This window comes from Cricetulus griseus, chromosome 4 (assembly GCF_003668045.3).
Source record: "Cricetulus griseus strain 17A/GY chromosome 4, alternate assembly CriGri-PICRH-1.0, whole genome shotgun sequence".
Taxonomy (NCBI): Eukaryota; Metazoa; Chordata; class Mammalia; order Rodentia; family Cricetidae; genus Cricetulus; species Cricetulus griseus.
The window spans coordinates 71,108,540-71,115,654 of record NC_048597.1 but is presented as its reverse complement, the minus strand read 5'-3'; positions in this window follow the sequence as shown (position 1 = coordinate 71,115,654).

Genomic DNA, 7,115 nt, shown 5'->3' with positions numbered 1-7,115 from the left:
CTGGCTTTGCCCTTCCTCAGCAGGGAGCCTCTTCCAGGAACCCCCCGGGGCAGGGCCTGCTGGTGCTACTGCATGTACCCACATGGCTGCCTACATTTACACCTGCAATTTGTCCTTCTGCCCAGTGGACTCTGGCCTGAGCTCCAGGCCTGGGTATCACTGCTGGTCCCAAGGCTGGGGATGCTGCAATTGGAGCAGGTCTCACAGGTGAGATCACTGCTTGCCTAGGGTCTGCCAGCCCTTCTCCCTTAGGAGACATCCTCCAACACCTTGCTCGCCCTCACAGCCCTAGCAGAGGCTGCTCTGTGCACAGCCTGTGAAGAGGACAGTTACCATCAGCCCTTCCCAGCACCCTAGGAGGCTACTGGCCTGCGCCTGGTGGATAGGGGTCTTCATCAACCCTCACCCCACCTTTAAGGAGCTCCTGCCTATTTGAGAAAACCAGCTGAGCCTGCTGAGTCCAGGGGAGGGGCAGAGCTTAGAGGTAAGGCTGTTTTCTGAAATGTAAGCCAGGACCAAAGAACCTTAGGGGCCTGAGCTGGCCATCTACAGCAGATACCGGTACTTTCAGTGGCTTACAGGACAGAGGGTCCCGTCTCAGCTCATATGCCATTAGGAACAGGGAGTTCACTACCTATGCTGTGCTTACTCCACACTGACAGGCCATATCTGGCCTCAGGCCACTTTCTGTTTCTGTTACCAACAGCTGGCCTACAGGTAGGGATTGGAAGCCAACCCCCAGTGATGGCAAAGAAGCCTATGGGGCCACATGATGTATTGTAACCAGGCTAACAGCCTGAGATGCATCACTTGGGTCCTGCCTCTACAGACCCTGCTGTCCCTTGAGGCTCTGTACGCTCCCCTCCTCAAAGAGAGAAATCTGGGACATGTTATGAAGTGGAGACAGCGGTCTAACCAGGCTGCCAGTGAAGGTGGCATGAAGGCTAAGGGTGAGGCAGGGGACAGGGTGTGCAGGCAGTGGTCGGAGGTGTGTGTGTGTGTATGTGTGTGTGTGTGTGTGTGTGTGTGTGAGAGAGAGAGAGAGAGAGAGAGAGAGAGAGAGAGAGAGAGAGAGAGAGAGAGAATGCATCCTTTTTTAACTGTCTCAAGGGGGAGTGGACAGGGTCTATATTTTCTGAGACAGCTCTTCTGGCAGTGGTGTACACTGTGGGGCCTGCGCACAGGAAGGGGCCAGACCTGAGGGGTGGGTGATCCAAAAGGCAGGGGATGTGTTTCAAGTTGGACTTGACAGGATGGTTGGAGGCGGTGGGCAGGGCTCCCAGGCGTCTGCCCTAAGCAGCCGGCAAGGGGTGCCTGTCCCCGAGGAGGGGGTTCCAGGAGGAGCGGCTTGTTGAAGCCCAGGAGACATCTGGGCGGGGGTGTCGCGTGGGCTGTGCAGGCTGAGCTCAGGAGAGGGGCCCGGCTGGAGGACACATTTGGGAGTCGTGAGCATTTGGGTGATATTTACAGCCCAGGAATGGATGAGATCACCGGCCGGTGATGGGGAGGGACCTGGAAGAGGTGGGGGTTGGGCCAAAGCCCCAGGACTCCACTCTGCCCCCCCAACCCTATTTACCCCTATCCACCCAGTCTTGGCTCAGCTAGCTCCCTTAGGTAAGGTTCTGGGCATCAATTGGGCCACTGGCTGGTGTCCAGCCTAGGTCTCTGGGTTCCTGAGGTTTGTGCAGGAAGCTAATTAAAGCCATGCAAAAGCACTGTGCAGAGTGTCAGCCCCCCCTTGGGTGCCCACTGCTTTACCATGGACACACCTGGCCCCCTTCCAAGGTTTCCAGGCCAACCACAGGGCTCCCTATGATAGAACCCTTCCCTGTTCACAGGCCTGGCTCAGTGTCCCAAGCCCTGCCAAGGCCACACCACGGAGCATAATTTCTGGAGATTGACGTCTGGAGCCTGGCTCGAAGTGGCTATAGCTATCCTGGGAAATGGGTCTGGTGCAAGCCACCCTTGAGGCACTGGCGTCAGAGCTTGGATCTCTTAAGGTCACTCAGGACCCTCGGAGGGTGGTGAGGTGTGCTTGCAGGTCCTCGGGAGACCAAGGTGTCCCAGAAGTGCTTCAGGGCTGCACAGCTGGACTTGGAGGAACATCTGCCCCGTTTATCTCGCTGGTGGGACTTGGCACAGTAATTGGGAGAATTACTTTTGAATCCCTAAATTAACTCTGAAATAATAGAAGCGGCAGAATGTGCAGCAGTCGATGTCCAGTTAGTGCCCAGTGAGACTGAAAACATGCCAGAAACATGTTTGCAGAGAAGTGAGAATTTGTCAGATCAGCTGGGCACAGAGGGGGAGCTGCAGCAAGGTGGGGAGTCCCTCCTCACAGTGTGGGGGGCGTGTGTGTGCCTTAGCCACAGGCCATGCCCCAGGTCTCTGCTTCCTCAGCATGGGGTGTGAAGGCCCCACAGGGACACCACTGATATGCCTTGTTTGAAGACCAGAGGAGTGAGGAGACATGTTTGAACAGGAACGAACCTGAGGTCACACTTGTTTACATAGTGGCTATGAACTTAGACTTGCCCCAGGACACTGGAACAGAAATGTCACAGAATTCTAGATATCAACCTCTCTTCTGTGCTGGGCACCCTGGCATGTCATTTGGGAGGGAAGACAACACTCTAGGCCATGGTGACTATGTGACCACTGCAATTACTTATCCGGTTGTATGGCCCCAAAGTCATCTCAAGCCACTGTGGATTTAACCTTAAAATCAGCACCTCCATGGTGTCTGAGCCCTTTCCATACAGCCACTCACCTTCCAAGGCCAACCCATAGCCTGTCTTCTTGGCCCTTACACTCTGGGTTTGGGAGGGGGGCAAGGGGCCTCCAAAGTCACATAGCCAATGGTGGAAGGGAACTGGACTGGGCCCAGCCAGCTATCAACACACAGTTCACTTCTGTGGGCACACCAGCAGGGCAATCCACTACACACACACACACACACACACACACACACACACACACACACACACAATCTCCCTGGCTCAAATAGCATATTACACACGAGGGCTTGCAGGCTGAACAGTATCAGCAGGCGTCCAGCTTCCATTTGGACACTGTCCTCTTAGCCAGTACTGTGGCTGGGCCTGGAGCATCACCCTTCATGCTTCGGCACAGGCAGGGAGAGGCAGGGTCCCATTCATCTACGCATCTAGCTGCTTTGTGCATCTATTAGCTACCCACTCTGTTACAATAGAAGCCACAGAAGGGAAGGCTTCCTGAGGGCTGACAGGCTCTGCTTGAGGTTGCCCGGGCAAGCATGGACCTGGGCTGCTGCAGGGCTACATGGGCAAGAGCGGGCCACGCATGTGGTACCCACACAGACAGATGTGTGAAGGAGGAGTGGTATATTATTCTCTCATGTGGACCAGTCTCAATTCCCTTAGACAAAGCAAGAGGGCAGAGAGAGGACTGCTCCCTTGCAGACACAGCATGGCGTGGTCTGCCCCTCAACTCTCCAGAGCTGCGCCCGAGAGTGCTGAGACCCAATTAAACCCGCCACCGACCGGCCCAACAAACACAAGGGACCAGGAGGCCTCCGATTTGTCTTCACAGAGAACTGTGCAGAGATTTATGGGCAATAAAAGAACGTCCATTTCAGGGCAGGAAGAGGAGCAGCAGCCAGGCAGCCCCCTCCTCACGCCAGAGCACTAGAGTTGCATTAATGATGCCGCCAAGGCTTCGCAGCACTGCTGACAAAGGAAAAGTAAACGTGAACAATTAGAGAAGGATGAAGATCTTTCAGGGCAAACTGTACACCCAGCTGCCAGCCAGGCCACCCTGTGAGGATTGGGGGACACTGAACTGAGCCAGTGATCTGGGACCCAGGTTCTGGGGCATGACCCAGCCACTGTCTGATACAGTTGCCTCACAATTATTTTTGAAAAATGATGGAGGAGGGAGGGAGAGAGAGAGAGAGAGAGAGAGAGAGAGAGAGAGAGAGAGAGAGGAGGGAGAGAGGGAGGGAGGGAGGGAGGGAGGGAGAAAGGGAAGGGAGGGATAAGAGGGCCAGACTATGCCTGTGGTTGAGTGGTGGGTTTCTCGGTAGCAGTCTAGCAGTCGGTGTGTTGCTAGATAGAGGTTTAGGCAGCAGGGGCTCAGGGACTCTGCTTAGGTGTCCTCCCAGATTGCTTCATCTTGAGGCTTTCTGGCCAGCCTTTCCCAGCTCCCGTCCCATCCTCTCTGTCTGCCCAGGATCCATCTCCCTGCTGTCATCTGTCAGCCTGGCTACAGCTTCACTCTCCCTCTGCTTCCTCTGACTGGCTTGTGTGAGCCTGTGGTCCCTTCATCTGTCTGCCTGCCACCTATTCCATTCACTAGCCCTTCCCCATTTCTCCCCCAAAGATGGCTCTCGTGGAGTGACCATGGCCTTCGACCATCTCATCCCCAGCCAATACCTTCCAGGACTCTGTCTTTCTCAGTTCCACACAAGAAACCTTCCAGACCTGTAGAGAGACTGGTTGACTCTAAGTCCTTGACCACAGTAGGGACTGCATTGTAGGAAATTGTACTGTGGTCCCTACTGCCACTCCCCCAAGAAAGCCCATGGCATTAGCTCTCTGGGTCCCTCCCTCCTCATCCACCACTAGGTCTGGCCTGTTCAGAGGCCCAAGCCAGGTACACGGATAGTTGTCACTCCACCTGCCTAGGTAACTCAGGGCAGCTGTGCTTGCAGGTTGGATGAGAGGAGAAGAGCTACCCTCAGCCACAGCCCACTTGGGTCAGCAGCTGACTCCGTGGCTGTCTTCACCACAGTAGGTTTTCTTTGTACAGGCTAGGCTAGATTCCAGGACCTTAGAATTCAGCACTTAGGCAGTAGAAGTAGGCTACACCTAGTGTGCCCGCCACTTACCACTGAGACACCCTGGCACCTCAGCCAGCATGGAAGAGTCAATGCAAATGCCATCCAGAGTCATCACCTCCACCTTATCCTTGCCTCCACCCCCACCCCACCTCCACCTCCACCTCCACCAAGGGACTTAAGGGGTCCTACACTAATGCATTTGCCTGTCCTAGGGACATGTTCTGTTCTGTCCTAGGGAAATGTTCTGTCCCTAGAGGGACAGAAACACAGCTGGCTTAGAGGCTACAGGTACAGACAGCAACTGTGAGGGGAAGCAGACTGGCTTCCCCTCCCTGGAGTTGCTGCACTTAGCTGACACCCCCCAGCCCCACCCCAGGGATGGTAGAATGAGGGCTGTTCTAGTACACTCAGTCTCAGTTCTCAAGAGCTGAACCTTGAAGGGAAGTCTCGACAGGCAAAGGTGCTGGGACCAGGTAGTCCCTGTGTCTAGTCTAGCACTGGAGAGATTCCCAGAGGTTGGTCAGGCAGAGCACCTTCTGTATTCAGGGAGAGAGAGTGGTTGACACCTTCCATTCTCAGCCTGGTGGACCCTTGATAAGGTTGGAATGGAGCAGGACCTGCCCATAAGGCATGTGCTAGGCCAGCTCGAAAGGCAGGGTCTTTCATGATCATGGTTCAGGGTCTGGGTCCCAGGTTTCCTTGCCTAGCAATTGTGGCGGACATCATAGCACCTTCTCAGCCTCCCACTGGCCCTGGCTCACCATGTATGAAGCAGGAGCACCTCAGAGATGCAGGATTTGCCTTACACAGCCAATGGGAAGCCATGGTACTAGTGAGGATGGCTGCATCAACACTGAGGAAGGAGAACAATTGGGGGCTGGCCAGTATGAAGAGGAGTGAAGCAGGAAGATCCCAGAGACCCTGGTCCCTGGCATCTCCCCACTTACCATACGAGTTCATGGAGTTTTGTGAGGCCTCATTTGTCAGTCTCATAGCTTTAGGTGGGCAAAGCCAGGTGGGAGTGCTTAGAACCATCTGGAAGGTTCCACCCAACCTCCCCTAAGCCTCCATGGCACCTGGACCCTCACCAGTGCCGTCTTATGTTCCATACCCTATTGCCTGGGTTGACCCCCATTACAGGGACTCCAATTGTTGTTGGTCTTCAACCCCAAGGAAAGGGGCTCATCAGCCCATTAGTCCCTCACCTCCTTAGGGCTGCCTAGACTCTAGACCCAGCTAAGGACTCTGGGACTAGGAAGAGATGAGCTTACTTCTGGAGTAAGGTGACCCAAGGGTGACATGTAGGGAAAGGATGCTACATTAGGATGGAGTAGGCCCAGCTCATTGGACAGACCCTGCAATGGGACATAGATGGGAATGAGGACCTGCCCTTCTGAGGCCTATAGAGGTGACACCTCCTGGATTAGGGGTCCCCTATGTGTGGGGCTACCCACTGTGAGGACATCCTTGGTAGACCCCCACAACCCATGGCATCTACACTCACTGGCTTCAGGTCTCTTCCTTCCATTCCTGCTTGTCTGTGTCTCAGTGTCAACAGCACCTAGCAGAGTGTCTTGCTTGTGATTCCTCCTGGAGCCCAGGCTGAAGGCTGTGACCACCTGTCCACTGAGGCGGGAAGCCCCAAATCTGGCTCTGTCGTTTGTCTGGCAGATAACCCAAGAAGATGCTTTCCAGCACCCAGGAGGCTAGGTCCACCACAGACCCAACCCCTGACTGGAAGCAACAAAAGTCTTAGACCCTACTGTCCATAGTGCTCCTAAATTTGGCCCTTGTCTCCACTCACCACCACTGCCTCTTCTGCAGTTGGCTGCAATCCAGGCAGGCCCAGTCATGCACCCAATGGTTAGACCTTTACATGGGCCCTCAGAATCCACCTGTGGGATTTGCCATGTCCTCCAGGAACCCACTCCCTAGTAGCTGGCTATGTGCTAGCACTGTGGGGACACTGGGCCCAAGCCAGATGCCAATGCATAGGGAAGAGGAAGTCCACAGAGTCCTATGGTCTGGCCTGTTGGTTGAGACCCCACAGCCTGCTTCCTGGGACCCATGCCAGATCTTCAGACGCTAGGGACCAACTCTGTGAGGAAAAGGTAGAGTCTGAGGTCAGCACCCACCCCCACTGCTGTACATCTCCAGATAGTTCTAGAGACCCGAGCTGGCAGAAGGGAAGGTTAGTCACTGAGAGAGATCTGTATAGAAACCACCCTTCTAGGTCCCAAACTGCAGGCTCTCCATGTCCCCACTCTTCACACTCACACTATCCATGTCCCCACTC